At 37.0% G+C, this 15,245-nt stretch overlaps 1 long non-coding RNA gene across 1 annotated transcript in view; it reads left to right on the forward strand.

Moving 5' to 3' along the window:
• The window catches only part of LOC108533194 (uncharacterized), a 320,686-nt gene that overhangs the window by 166,210 nt on the left and 139,231 nt on the right, over positions 1-15,245 (forward strand). Inside the window, exons 3-4 of the long non-coding RNA XR_001886679.1 lie at positions 1,331-1,387; positions 11,559-11,584. This is a non-coding gene — a long non-coding RNA (uncharacterized LOC108533194). The remainder of the gene's footprint in view (positions 1-1,330; positions 1,388-11,558; positions 11,585-15,245) is intronic.

Raw genomic sequence — 15,245 nt, forward strand, 5'->3', positions numbered from 1 at the left:
TTTTTTTTTTGAGATGGAGTCTCGCTCTGTCGCCCAGGCTGGAGTGCAGTGGCGCGATCTCGGCTCACTGCAAGCTCCACTTCCCGGGTTAACGCCATCTCCTGCCTCAGCCTCCTGAGTAGCTGGGACTACAGGCACCCGCCACCGCGCCCGGCTAATTTTTTGTATTTTTAGTAGAGATGGGGTTTCACCATGGTCTCGATCTCCTGTCCTTGTGATCCGCCTGTCTCGGCCTCCCAAAGTGCTGGGATTACAGGTGTGAGCCACCGCGCCCGGCCCTCTGAATTGTTTAGTGTGGGAAGAAATATATCACTTTTCTTCCAAATTAATGACTATTAGTAAAAGTGGTCTTTGTTGTGTGTGTGTTTGTGTGTGTGTATACACATCTTTGTCAGGTTATGTTATGAGTCTTATTTTGGCTTTGAAAAAGATAATAGGAAGATTTTATCTTTACATGATCTGGAAATGTTTAAATAACATAAGAATATTTTAAAAGGCTTGCAAAGATTTTTTATAAATACTGGCAATTTTGGGGAGTAACTCTTTTGGGGAGTAACTTTATTTCATTTGTTATTTTTGTTCTGCTTAGGTTTTCTTTATTTTCTGGAATTTCTTTTGATAATTTATATTTTCCTAGAAAACTGTCAGTGGTTAGCTAGTAGTTTGTTTTGCTAAAATATTTTTCTACCCATTTGCAGACAATTTACTTTCACATGTATTTACGCATTCCAACTTGTATTATCTAATTCATTAATTTCTGGTTCTTCTTTATTCATTTTTTCATTTTGTCTTTCTTAGGGATTTTCTTATTGCTGCTGTTCTTGAATACCTTATTGTTCAGTGCTGTAAGTGTTTCAGGCTATAAATTTTTCTCTCTGTACAGCTTTGACCATATGTCTTAGTTTTCAAGTTTCAATACTTGAAAATGAAGTATTTTCATTTTTATTATTTTGTAATTATTCTTTTGACTTATTTCAGTAATACATTTTCTGAGAAGCAGTTTACATTTTAAGAGATAGGACTGTTTTCTTACATTTCAATTCTGCTATTACTTGCTAGTTTATGGAATTCTAGATGAAAATTAATTTAAGTTATTTGTACTTTTTGGTCTCTATAATGTTTTCCTTGAGGGTTAATATACAATCACATTTTCTAAGTGATCTAATGATCTACAGATGCTTTATGGTGAATTCCCCATTTTTATGGCAATATATAAAGTATCTAATGACATATATATGCTGTATTTTGCCATTTAATAGATATAAACATATATTAGTATTTTATATTATTATGTTACTCAGCATAATCCTTCAATTCCCTTTTCATAAAGCCTCTGTGATGCTGTTAAAGCAGATTCCTGGGCACCATTCCTAAAGACTCCGATTGGGTGAGTATAAAATCCAAAGAAAAGCCCTACCACAGTGAGCATGCTCTTTGCTGCATGGGAGATAGGAGTGGCTGAGGGAAGCCCTGTATATTCAGATCTTTTGTTTGACAATTTGTGTTTATTTATTCAGCTCAGCTGACTCTGTTAGGAAGCAATACAACTAACTACTTCTTCATCTCCTTCCCCTTTTTGATCTCCAGATCATTTCTCAGGGTTAGAAGTATCACGATATATTGGCACTCTGTGCTCTATCTCAATTTTGTTAAAAACGTATTGGTTGGATTGTAGCCATTTCCTAGTTTCATTGAACATGGAATTTTCTCTCTCGTATTATTTTGCTGCTCTGGTGGTTTTAAAGAGAGATCATTTTCAAGAGAAGTTTTTTGTTTATTTTTCTTTAGTTCTGCTATTTCTTTAATTCATCTCAATCTGTAATCTTATATCTTATCTATCACTTTGCAAAGTCTATGTTTCCCTTAATTTTCTCAAGTGCAGAGCATTTTCTGCCTAAAAAATATTCGAGTCAAACTTCTTAATCTAGTTTCAGTGTGCTACATTTATGTTCTCATTTTGAAATATTCTTCTTGCATAGCTTCTCCATCTTCTTTTCTATTTTATTTCAATAACACAGGCTTATGTAGGTTTGATCTCCCATCTCCCCAGTGATAGTGTAGTTATATTCTTGGGATCACTACCTATTTTCCAGGGAATTATTAAGATCCTTCCTTTAAAGTCCATGTTGGACAATTTAGCTATATCATGTATCAGATATTCCATATTTCAGTTATTCAGCAGCCTGAGCATGATAGGAAGTTGAGTACCTTGTCACTCACAACTGGGTAATTAGGTAAAATTCTGTGAAACATTTCTTGATGTTTGAAAAATGGTGACAGAGTACAGTTTGAGAAGATAGAGATGATCCTTTCCTGCCCAGAGATGTAGACATCCATTGTGGAGTCACCTTCTTCAGGGACAACTTATCACACTAATTTGACAGCGCTTGGGGGAAATGTTCCATGGTTCATGGACTTTCTATATCAGAAGGTGAATATGTTTTCTCCACCATGGATAGCTACCCTTAGTGCTATTGATTGGGAGCTGTGAAAATGTCAGAAATTCAATCTTTTTCTATGCCTTATCTTCATCTTCAGACTTTGCCCCTGTAGGACATATTTTGGTAGCAATACAATGTACCACAATGCTCTTTGCAGATAAGGAAACTAAGGCATGGAGATGATAAGTAAGTCAATCAGCCCCAAGTTTAGAGATGGAATGTGTACATAGGTGACCTAACAGCCTGGCTGTTTACCACTATGCTATCTCTTCTTTTTACCAATATTTATTGAAGACCGATGATATAAAGCCCTTAGCTGGTAGGGCATCATAATATGATTTCACAGGAGAGCTTGAGATTTTTAGATCTACAGATAATACATAAGCCTTTTTTAGGCAAAGTACTCACTGTCTCCTCAATTTATGAGTCTTTCAATTTATATGCTTGCTGATGTCTCTTTCTGCCAATTCTCTCCTGGAAATGCACACAGACATATAATAGCTAAAAGGCAGTCTGCCTGAGAGAGTAGAAAGAGAATAGAGGTACAAACCATGGCAAATGCAATAATCCACCTTTGGATAATTGAAAACTGATGAAATAGTATGATTATTTTTCTAGATTTGTCCAAGGTTTTCTAATAATAATCTAAAACATGGTAGTTGTTTTGTAACTCTTGTGATAGGATTACTCTTTCAGGTGTCTGCTAAAGATATGATTAAGATGAATTCATTAATTAATCAAACATTCTGTTCAGTTCTCCTTTTATCCCCTCTTCTAACTGCAGTTGATATTTTCCAGGGCACAGGAGGTATCATGATTCAATTGGCTGAGGGAAACAAATAGCATTTTTCGATAACAACTCAGTCAGAGGTCAGTTGCCAAGATTTTATTGTTCATCCCCACACAGTAAGATGATTTTTTTTCTCTTGTCTTTAGCTTGACACCAATATGAGGCAGCCTAAGTTTCCTCTGCTATGTTTGGTGATTGATTTGATTTTTGTAGCCAGGGAAGCATCCTTTCACTGCATGAAGACCTGGGTCTACCAAGGCTTCTGCAGAGAACTGCTGGAGCACAAAGGATTCATCTCAAAGTTTGTTTTAGAGAGACTTGGGAAATTTTAAAAGCTTACCGAGGCAGTACAGCAAATGTAGCCTAATATTAATACCGTAGACTACCAGGAATAGCAAGTCCAAAGCAACTAACCTTACTTCCGGCATCTAGGCTGGCAAAGTTCATTGATCAGGTTTTCTAAACTGTGCTCTGCCCATATCTACCTTTAAATTATTTCCATTATTCCAGAAACTAATATACTCCATAAGGCTAAGACCAAATAATCTAAGTTAATAAAAGCAAGTAAGTAAATGAACAACTATCTGACAGCCTTGCATGGAGCAACAAACCATCTAGGTAGTCCTTACAGTTCTGAAGCTTTCCTCTCACATTCAGCAGAGCTCTCAACCATCCTTCTGGATTTTGCCATATCATTTAACTCTTTCCCCTATCATACAAATGAGAAAACTTAGGTAATAGTTGTAATTATGTAGGTTATTCTACTTCTCAATAGAAGTATGACACAGGGTGTCTTGGTCTGTCTTGACCTAGGCTCCCTGGTTTTTGTAGAATCACTGACTGATTTCCTTCATGCCATTTGGATTTTTTTAGCCTCTGGATTCTTCTCCTCAACTCTACTTTAAGAGCCAGTATTTATTGAAAGAATACTATGTTTCTAGGTATCTTACGCCATTACCTTTAATCCTCCCAAGAACCCTAGCAGGCATCAGTACTAATTCTGTTTCACAAATAAAGAAATTGACGTTGAACTAGTAAGTGGTGGAACCTCTGTCTGAGTCTGAGACTCGACTCAGGACTCTCATTCAAAGTAACCATGAAATTTCAATTCATATAAAAAGGAGAATCTTTATGCCAATACAAGTTTTCAGGGTTTGAGGAAGATATCAATGAAACTACCATGAACTGGCTCACTTTATTATTTCTCACACAAGGTAGTTGTTGTAAACTTTTTTGCTTAGATTTTGCTTTGTGCACAGTCTGTTTCTATGTAGCATGGCATGAAAGGAAGAAAAATTATTCAAAATTCAGTAACTTCTGTATTGATAAATATGGATATCAAATCCAGATGATACAGATTCCTATGTTTTTGGAAAGGAGAAATAAAGAGGAAAGGTTTATGTAAAGAGGATTAAAGAAACTTCTCCAAAATCCAGCAGCACAAGGGGATTTTTATTAGCTTTACAAACAAGAATAGAACTTTGAACAGTTCATAAACTCAAAGTCAGTCTGACCCTTTGCCAGGAAACATGAATTCTCTTTCCAGTGGGTAACAATCAGTGTTGGATTAGTCAGCACCTGTCCCTCTTCTTCCCCATTTCATTTGTTTCTGCTAAGAAACTGGCAGTTATTTGCATTTAAGGTCTACCATATTGATGATATTTGAAACTGTAAATTGGATTTGCTGTCTGAGGTATGGGGTAAATACAGATAAAAGGAAATTAACATTGGCAGCAGGTGAAGAAGATACCAGCCGTTTCGGAAAGGTGAAAGAACTTTAGTGCAATAGCCTTACCCCTCCAAAGTCAAGGGCAGAAAGCATTTTAAGAAGGAGTGATCACTAGAGTCAGATGCTATGTAGAGTCAAGGATGACAAAAGCTGATCAAGGGGCCATTAGTTTGAATGATTAAGAGGGCAATAATTTCTTTGAATAATGCTATTTTAGCTTTCAGCGGTAGGGACAAAAGCTTTAAAAAGGGAGAAGTAAAAGGGCCACATCCGTGTGGGCTACTGTTATGTTTATTCTATTATTTAATTGTCCTGATATTATTTCCTAGTAATCCAACCTAAATGCTGATCAAAAATTGACTTAGGTACATATGTAGTTATTAACCCTGAAATGATTTAAAATGAATTTTAAAAATGCCTTTTCTAACTAAGGCTAATTTTTTTCTCCTGGAAGCCGAAAAGACTGCACTATTAGGACCATTTTGAGCAGAGAATTTATTATACAAGGTACAATCTCACTGTAACAAGTAACCTTGTTTAGAAGGAAATACACGTTTTTGGTTTAGTTTGAAAGAGGTGAGTAGAAGAGAAAACAGCAAATTACAAATAAGAGGCAATGTCTACTTTGGGTTTTTAAATTTTTTTCCTGCTCCCAAGTCTGTAAAACTCAATGAGCCACAATGAGTATAATATAATAAGGTGTTCATAGTTTCCCTTTACAGACTTTCAGGCAGACCAGCCCTATAAGTTCTGTAGCTGCACACTGATGCTCTAACACGAGGGAGGTTGCATTTCTATAGGTGCTACCACTGATCACACCACCTGAAAATGCTGAGTGAATTGCTTTAAAAAACGTGGCTGTCAGACCTCCACAGTGTCAAGTGTGTATTCATTTAATTAGAACTAGGAACCAACAACAGAGAAATGACAATGACTAAAATCAAGAGTCTCTGATGACCAGGGAAATTGTTACAAATGTCCAGGGTGTACTGACTCTAAATCAGGAGGCCTAAGTTCAAGGCCGCATGGTGTTGTTTGTGTGATTATGAACAAGTTATTTAACCTCTTGATGTGTTTCCACATTGTATAGAAGAATAATGACATAATGACATCTGGACCACCAACTGACCTGCAGAGTCACAGAGAGATGGCCAGTGTAAACCCTCAAGCAACTACATGTGAAAGTAATTAGTGTTATTAGCATTTCTGTTTTGATTCCCCCAATGCTTTATTTTATATTTGGCATTAGAAATATTTTCTGGACAGATCTGCCAAGGTAGAAAATGTTAGTAATTGAGAACTATTTTGAAATTATCCTTTTATTTCGTACCTAAAAACCAAAACCCCCAAATCCAACAAATAAACAGCATTACCAACCTATAAACAAACTGAACTACTGAGAGGAGTAATTTTCTCAATGTTGTCCAAGTAGTGAGTGGAAATCCCTAGAAAAAAACACATTCTTGGACTTTCAGATTTTTATGTCTTCATGCAGCATGACAAACACAAGTACTCAATAATTACGTGTTTTAATGAGAAAATAAAAATAAGAGGCATCTTTTTCTACTTAGTCAGTTGCATCTTTCTGTGAAATAAACCCAGCTTCTAACATTTTCTTCAGGGTAGTTGTGCCTCTCCAGCTCAAGCTCTCTCTATCCAACTGTAGCAGTAAAAGCTGTATTATACCCTTACTCTGCCCCTTGGAATGGGGCCACAGTGGAATGGTGCAGAAATGGGCACTTGCCCCTAGGAAATGCTCTGGGAATTTTCTATCTTGATTCTGAGGGTATAAGTTGTGAAACTTGGCAGCTGTCAGTGACCTTGTTTCCTGTATAAATTTCTAGAGTCCTAGAGAGGTGGTCTGGAGGGAGGAGAAGAAAGGAGAGAAGAGAAGAAGACGGGTGAGGGGAGAAGAGGGAAGAGGAGAAAGCTCTTGTATAGAGTGGAAAAGACACCACTATGAAGCCCAAGTCTTTTCAATCTTTGTTTCAGGCCAGACTATTTATTTCAGCAGGCTAGTGTTTTTCTCTGGATCCTTTGACAGACACACTGGTGAGCATATGGACTTTGTGGTCAGCGGAACTGAGCTTGGATCCTAGAGTCATTTACTGGCTGTGTGACCTTAGGAAAGCTATTTAAATTCTAGAGTCTCAGTTCCTTAATCTGTATAAAAGGATAAAAGGTCCTCATCTTGTAAAGTTTTTCTAAAGCTTAAATAAGATATTGTGTGCCAAATGCTTAATTCAAGCCTTGTGTGAATTAGACACCTAGTAAAATACAGCCCTTAGAATCGTAGGTTTTTGGAATTAGGGAATGCTAGGGCAGAAAGGATTATTGGAAACCATCTGGCTTGTTGATTCTCATAAGACCCTTTAGAGTCTTAAGCGCTCTCTAAAGACAGATAACATCGGAAGAAAACAGGACCTCTGCACCTCAACTCTCACTTCACACAGAAAGCCTCTATTTTTGTGTCATATTTTGGAATTTCTAGTTTAAAATGTAATATAAGGGAAGACTTTTGCAAAAGGAAAGTTTGAAAAAAAGATAGTGCAACTTACTGACTTTATAAACAAGGAAACTGAGACACAGGAAGTCAAGTGATTTGCTTCTTCGTCCATCTTGTCAGGGAATTCTGGGAGTACACACACTCTTCATTAATATCAGCAAGCCCAATGCCGGGTATCTTCAGCCACTGGCTCTCCTTACATGGTAGCTTCCCCAGATGCAATGCTACAGTCAAGAGTGACTCCAGTCTGCTTTGCCCATTCTAGGCACCAGGTTCTGATTGAAATTACAGAGGGAGGCTGTTATCAGATTAATTATCTAAAACTATTTTTTGAAGACAGTGAACAGACAATTAAAAAAATGAGATGACTAAGCCCATGCTGTGGAATAAAAACTCTATACTGTTCTCTCAAGTTATTTAGGCAAAATTAAAACAAGGAACTCTGAAGAATATAAAGTAGGCTTTGAGATGGACTTCCGACTCTTACTGGAAATTGGTAAAGTCTTTAGTCATGTATCATTAAGGGAATTGTCTCTGTTATGGTCCAGTCTAAATGTCTCTTCATCATTCATGTTCTGCTGATACCATTCATATCCTGCCCCAGACTGGGATGACATTTTCACTTTCTTCAATCAAGCTTTATTCATGATTACTGTGAAATTTTTAGTCTCTGCATCTGCAATTGCTCAAAGATGATACTGTAAGTCAACTGATTTCTAAGAAAGCTTCAATTCTGAAAAATGCCTGTTGCCAGTTAGCAACTCATAATGGTTAAAATAACATTAATGGACAATGTTTATTGAGCACTGCAGTGCTTCAGCCAGGTAACAGATTGACAGGAAGAGAGCCCCCCAATCCCGTCGAGCACACACACACACACACACACACACACACACACACACACACACACTGCAAGGTTAGATTAGGTTCCTGATCTAATTAGCCAAGGATGCAAACCTAATCAGAAGGGAGGTGGCTACACAGGAGAAGAGCAGATGCTGCGAATCTCAGCATAACTTCCTGGGCTGCCCCCAAAATCTAACGGGAGCCCACAGCTTCCAGAGACTCTGTCCATACAAGGTGCACAAAGGGTCTTTCTTGACATGGCACTGCCCTTTAATATTCAGGGTGTCCATCATTTTCTAGATGGAATTGTCTAACAATCTATTTGCCTCTTGAACCCAATTCAGTGTCTGCAACATCTCATCGTCAGGGCCTGGATGTCCCAGAATCAAATATCTGCTTTCAGATTTTTGGGGTCCTGGGAAACACTCAATTTTCCATTCACCAAGTGCCCTGGCTCTCATGCATCATCTCATTGAATCCCTGGGAAGAGCTACTACAGGTTCACAATAATTATCCAAAACCCTCAGGGTCATATAAATTTTTCAATTCAGAACTTTGAGATTTCAGTCAAACTGCATAGTGCATGTACCATATATTTAATTTGTACCACCTCCAGTGAGGTCTGAAGCAGCACCCTATAAATAATTACTTTATAGGAGGATTAAATAAAGGCTATGAATTGACTTACCTTATTTCAGTCAGGATCTGCTACCAGATGCTTTTGTGTCAGATGCATGCCAAATATGCCAAATGCTTTTGTGCCAAAAGTCTTTTGGCTCTAAGAACACTTTGGACTTTGCAATGCAGATTACGTTTATTGACCTATGTTATTATCTTCATCTTGCAATGGAGGAAGCAGAGGCTTAGAGACAGACTTTAAGAACCTTGCCCAAGGCAGCAGCCAGTAAGTGGTGGGATTAACATTCAGAGTTAGGCCTGCCTAAATTCCAATCTCACATCTTTAATCACTCACCATAACCTAGCTGTGGCTCCCTTTCAGTTTGAGAGAGGTTTAAATGTTCTGTCTCCCTCTAAGAGGAACTTCACTAGGGGGAGAATAGTGAGACACCTTGGGTGGGAAAGGAAGGGGACATCCAAATCCCAGTAATCAAGATAAATCAATTTTAACATAATATACTTACAATTAAAATTAATGCAAAAAATCCTCAGTTTAATAAAATATCAAAAATTTAAATCAAGATGGGATCAGCGTTACTGACTTTCAATTTTTCCTCAAATGCCCATATGGCTCTCTGAGAGCTGTATGAGTACTGCTGTATCTAGTCTCTGCTTTCCCTGCAATAAGAAAAGGTATGATACCACATTCCTTTTGGCAAGAAGGGTGGCTCCAGAGTGGGTCCCAAGGGAAGTGGTTCTTCAGTGTACAGAATTCATGAACACTACCATGCTTCCTGATTACCAGGGTTAAACATCCCTTCTGGCTACAGAAACCCAACGTTATTGTTGAACCGTTTCATTCCATCCTCAATTATACCAAGAGAAGAAAGGTTATGTTTTGTAGACACTTCAACAGAGTTAAGGGATTGGAATGGAAAGGTTTAAGTTGCTGTACTATCAAGTTCACAACTGTTTTCATGAGGCCTAGTGAGAAACAGAATCCATTCCAGTGAAGAGAGTTTAATGAAGGAATTACTTACGGGGTGAGGAAACAGAAAGGATATTAGAGCACTCAGAATGGAGCAATAGTAGGTTGCTGATACTACTCACTAGCCCAAAGGGGAGCAGGGGAAAATGGTGGTCCTAGAATGCGAGAACTGATTGGTGCAAAGGAGCTGTGAAGCAGAAGCTATGGTTGTGGAGCAGCACTGCCCCAAATCAGGGAGGGAGAGGGGAAAAATTCCCCAGCCTCTTGCTCCCCTACTTTATCCAATCTCATGCCAGAGCCTCCCATGGGCTGGACCCATAGGAAGTAGCCAGAAGTGGGCCTGGCTGGTGCCATGAACCAGTACTGGTCAATGTGGAGCACAGAGAAAGGCATCAGAGGGTGGAGAAAGGATCTGGGGCAGGGAGAAACTGAAGGGAAACCACAAAAGTCTTGAATTTCACAAGCTCAGACACCATCAAGTACACAGTCTATTTCATGGCACAGTGAAAGCAGAAGGAATACAAAGACAGTTACTTTAGCTAATGATTTCACTATCACTTAAAATGAAATTATTGTATGCAAAAATCACTATTGGGTATTATTAGGTTGGTGCAAAATTGATTGCCATTAAATGGCAAAACTGCAATCAATTTTGCACCAACCTAAAATTCTCATTGTGCGGAAAAGAGACTGATTTTATTCTCCTTTTTAATAAATAGAAACCTTTATACAGAAAAGAAGATGGTTTATGTTAATGTGAGTCCCTGGCAATATGATGCAGATTTCCTTATTCTCCCATTCAAAACAATAAGAGAAACACTAGGAGATAAGGCATTGAAGATTTTAAACCCTAAATAATCCTTTAGAATCAGCATTCAAAGACAATAAAAGGACTCAATGGGGATTTAAGTAAAGTGGCTATTTTTATACATCATTTTAAGAGCATGGTTAAAAAGTGATGGCCATTGATTTGGTATGACTCATGGCCACTGACGTGGATATATTCTCTAAATATATGAGACGTCTATCCTGAAGTAATTACAGATTTCTTTTCCATATGAATGACTACTTTGGGATATTATTTAGACTTCTGATAAGTAAGGAGGGTAAGGAGAATGAGAGCAAGATTCTCTACCTGTCCCTGAGGACCACCAAGGAAAAAGATTCTCCTTAGACCGTGGAGCTCTTAGTACTAGTTTCTTTTCACATGTTTATGATTTCGTGTCAGAATTTAAGACCAAATTGCTTGATCCTGTCTTCTAGCACCAAATTCCTTTAGGTGATGCTTGGCTCAGTTCTCCCTGGGTCATCCGGATCTTAACAATGTCTAAAATACTAATTTTTCACGTTCCCTTTGGTATAGTTGGGTAAAGGACTTGAAGCCAATATAAGTCATTGTTAGAAAATACTATTAGAATTTTTCTCCTACAAATTATATCAGATAAAGAATATACAAATTTTAGAAGTATTTTCAGGCTACCTGTCCTATTGGTTGAATCCAGTTTATGCTGATAGCACTCTTTCCTCCTCAGTGTGGATGTTTAACCACACTTTCAATACTCAGTTTGTTTTTCTGTCTCAGCTTTTCCCTTCCCACTTGAACAAAATTAAATATCTACCTTTTAACTTTTGTCTTTCAGAGACCCACAAAGGAAGAGATACTGAGGTAAATTTTCAGAATAGATTTGGGAAAATGTTTATTAGTAATTAAGTTATATATAGTCAATGTTTATTGTGTATTCTGTATATAACATTGTGTTTTATACTGGGAATTTAAAGATAAGTAAGGCTTACTCCCTTATTTTCAGAAATATCAAATCTAATAAGGAAAACAAACAGGAAAAGATGATTTCATTTAATATGCTAAAGATAACAGAAGTATAAATATTTTTTTCTGGATACAGGCATTCTGAGTCCACTCATAAACTACTGGCAAAATAAATTCAAATACTTATTCCTTCGTACTTAGAATGTTGCCCAAAGCCTTTATTTGTAAAGCTACATGTTTTTTTACTTGCTTTATCAGTTGTATAGAGCAGGATAGCAGTGCATCTTTATATTATAAACATTCATGCTGACAACAAAATGGTGTGTCACTTTTGTTGCATAGAGATAAACATGATTGCAGTGTGCACTTGAAAGATGAAACTTTATAAATGTGACTGTTTTGGAATTTAACTTAGAGGTCATGTAGATAAATGCATATGTTGGAAAGTCTGAGAGTCCTGGATTTGACTTTTGGTTCTGCCATTTACTAGTTGTGTGAAAGGTTACATGAAACCATTTGAAAATAAAAATATTAATTTTTAAAGCAGAGATGAAATACCCATCTAAGAGCATAGTGGTGATAATTTAATCATATAACATGCATTTGGAAAACATAATGCCCATAATAATCATTCAATAAATGGTAGTTATTATTATTAATGACTCCAAAAATTACTTGTATTATATAATCCTTGCTTATAAAATGTTCTGTTAAGGAATCAAGGATCATCATTGCTCAACAAATTAGCTTATAAAATTATAATTTCAATGTACATAAGTATACAATTATAGAATAATTTTTTTAATGATAAAACTGACCCTCACTCACTTTCGAGATAATTATGCTGAGATTTAGAGGGCTTTAGTAACTTGCCCAAGTCACTGAGGTGTTTAGAGAATACACAGCTATTAACCCCAAGCAGTGTCTTGCACTTCAGAGTTTACTTGTCCTCCCCACTCACTTCATCCCCACTCTCCCTGTAGTTTCCATCTGCATTACAAATACTCCTTTTCTCATGAACATTTCTGATTCATGCTCCTTTGACAGGGAAGCTAAGCTGTTCTATCACTGATGAGGTGCGAATGAGTTGCTGTTATTAATACAAACAGAGGCACCCTCTGAGTATTATGCATTTATCAGATCAAGCATCAAAATATGAAACTACAAAAACAACTAATGAAAACAAAATGAGTATTGTTAACTAAATTAATGCTATCATCTACCTCAAGTGCGTCTTCAAAATGAAATGGTCCAAAGGCAAAAATAGAACAAGCTGAGAACACTTAGTTCCATAGTATAGAGGGTTTGAAACACAGACTTAATTTCCAACGTGTTAAATTGCTCAAGTGTCAGTGGTGATAAGTATCAGCATAAGAAGACCCACCCTCAAATTCAGTATTCTCCTTCCCAGCAAATCTAATAGAATTATAACATAACCCAGCAACAGCCACATCAACCAAACGAATCTGCAGTTTGAAGCCTGACCCAGAGATCCCCTCTCTGTTTCCTGCTGTAGGCATTTTAAAGCCATTGCCACTGTTCCTTTCTATTGCCAAATACTTGTTTCAGTGGCCTCTACGAATGATTCCGATGGAGCAGGGATACCAAATCAAGGAACCATGTTACTAGGCATGTTTATTTGTTGAAACTATGTAATGCTTTTGAGGTTAGTGAAATTAGCATCTGTATCTGTTAAACTCATTTTCACTCCTTTTCAAGTCAGTGCCATTCTTTTGGTGGTTTAGCCCTTCGTGATCAATGCTTATAAAAGAAATACTTTAGAGGCTGTATGTGCTGGGAGCATGGTGGTTGGTCAAGCTTCCTTGGTCACCTGAAGAGTTGCCTTGATTTGAGGACGGCAGTGATTTGAATAGTGTTGGTTCAAGGTAGTTTTGTCATTTAAAATAATATGTGGGAAAGGGGCTGCTTATGATTCCTTTATGTTTTCTCCATGTCTCAATGAGGATAAGATTCTGCTTGAGGAACTCTAGGTAAGAACATGTAGGATAATTCCACTTTGAGGAAAGGTACTTTGTTACTAATGTTGGTAAGACAGCTTCTGCTATAAATGCTCTTCGCAATCCACATGTAGAGAATTCTAGACAACAGTATCAGCCTGGATGCCAGAAAATGCACAGTGAGCATAACATGCCCATCAGCTGAGGCATTCTGACTGTAGCTGAGGATGCAATGGTATTTCACTTGAGATTCAGGAATGCAGAGGATAGATTCTATGGGAGAAAGAGAAGCTTTGTTTAAGTAACTGATCTAAAGACATTACAATGTTAGCTGCTTTCACTCCTTCAAATCCCAAATATTGCTTAATATTTGATTTACTTTGCACTGATGATTTGGAATTAAATAAGATATGGTCTCTGGCATCCAGAGGGTCACAGTCAGATAGGAAAGATATAGATGGATATTACCAAAAATTATGAGAGATTCTTTAAGTTTGGAAAACTTAAAGGAAAGGGCAGATTGATTCTCTAGTGCTGGCTGTAATGGGCGATTCCTCAGAGAAGGCAGGAGAATGATTGGCACCTGAACTAATTCTTGAAAAGCATATAGAAATTCTCTGGACAAGATGCAAACGCATTAGAAACAGAGAAAATAATGTAGCAAGGAATGGTACAAATGGAAACTGTGATAAAAACGGTCATTTTGAGGGTTTTTTGAAAGGTGTCAGATTATCCATTTAGATTCCTTGCATTCGTTTTATTTTACCTGGAAGAAAATAAATTAGTAGCACATGAAAAAATAAGAAAAACAAACAAAACATATGTTCTGTTAGTCTTGAGGACCTAAATATATATCATCATAAAATCTTTACATACAGGCCATTCTCAGACTGTGGCTATTTTTATGAAACTGTTGAAATAGTGCAGGCACCCCATTGACCATTACCATTCAGGTTAAAATTTATAAAGAGACTTTTATATTCTGATAAAATGATAAATGTTTATGCTATTCCACAACTGCACCACCTTTTCAAATACCATTCCATTACTATTGCTTCTTAAATGACTTCATGATGGATCATACTGGATATGATATTTCATGCTGAATCTCCCTAATATGCTCCTCAATCTGACATTTGAATTGCCTCAGGAGAAGTTTCTAGTCAAAAGCCTGCATAACTTCATGTCACAGAAATTAAAGGTGTAGCTATTTACACAAATAATATTTTTAACATGCAAGAAATAATTCTCTCTTAAGTCAGTAGGGTATGGGAAATTAATAAATTCTTAGAAATCTGTTAAAATATAGATGCCCAGACTTAGAAAGCTTTACCAATAAGTTACTTATAAATTCAAAGACATAAAGTGTAGTTGCTACACAAATAAGGGCCATATTGAGAATGTTTCCTATTCAGAAATTCTTAGCATGAAGCCTAGAAATGGGATCACTAAACTACTCACATATCTTGGCATCGAATGTCCTGGTCACTGCAGAGCAACCTTAAACTACTAACAGCACTGGTAATGTTGAGGTGTTAGTGAAAGCATTCGTATATAGCATGAGTGTAATGGAAACCAATATTAAGTATGGTATATCATTA

Source organism: Rhinopithecus bieti, unplaced genomic scaffold (assembly GCF_001698545.2).
Source record: "Rhinopithecus bieti isolate Rb0 unplaced genomic scaffold, ASM169854v2 scaffold_10706, whole genome shotgun sequence".
Classification (NCBI taxonomy): domain Eukaryota; kingdom Metazoa; phylum Chordata; class Mammalia; order Primates; family Cercopithecidae; genus Rhinopithecus; species Rhinopithecus bieti.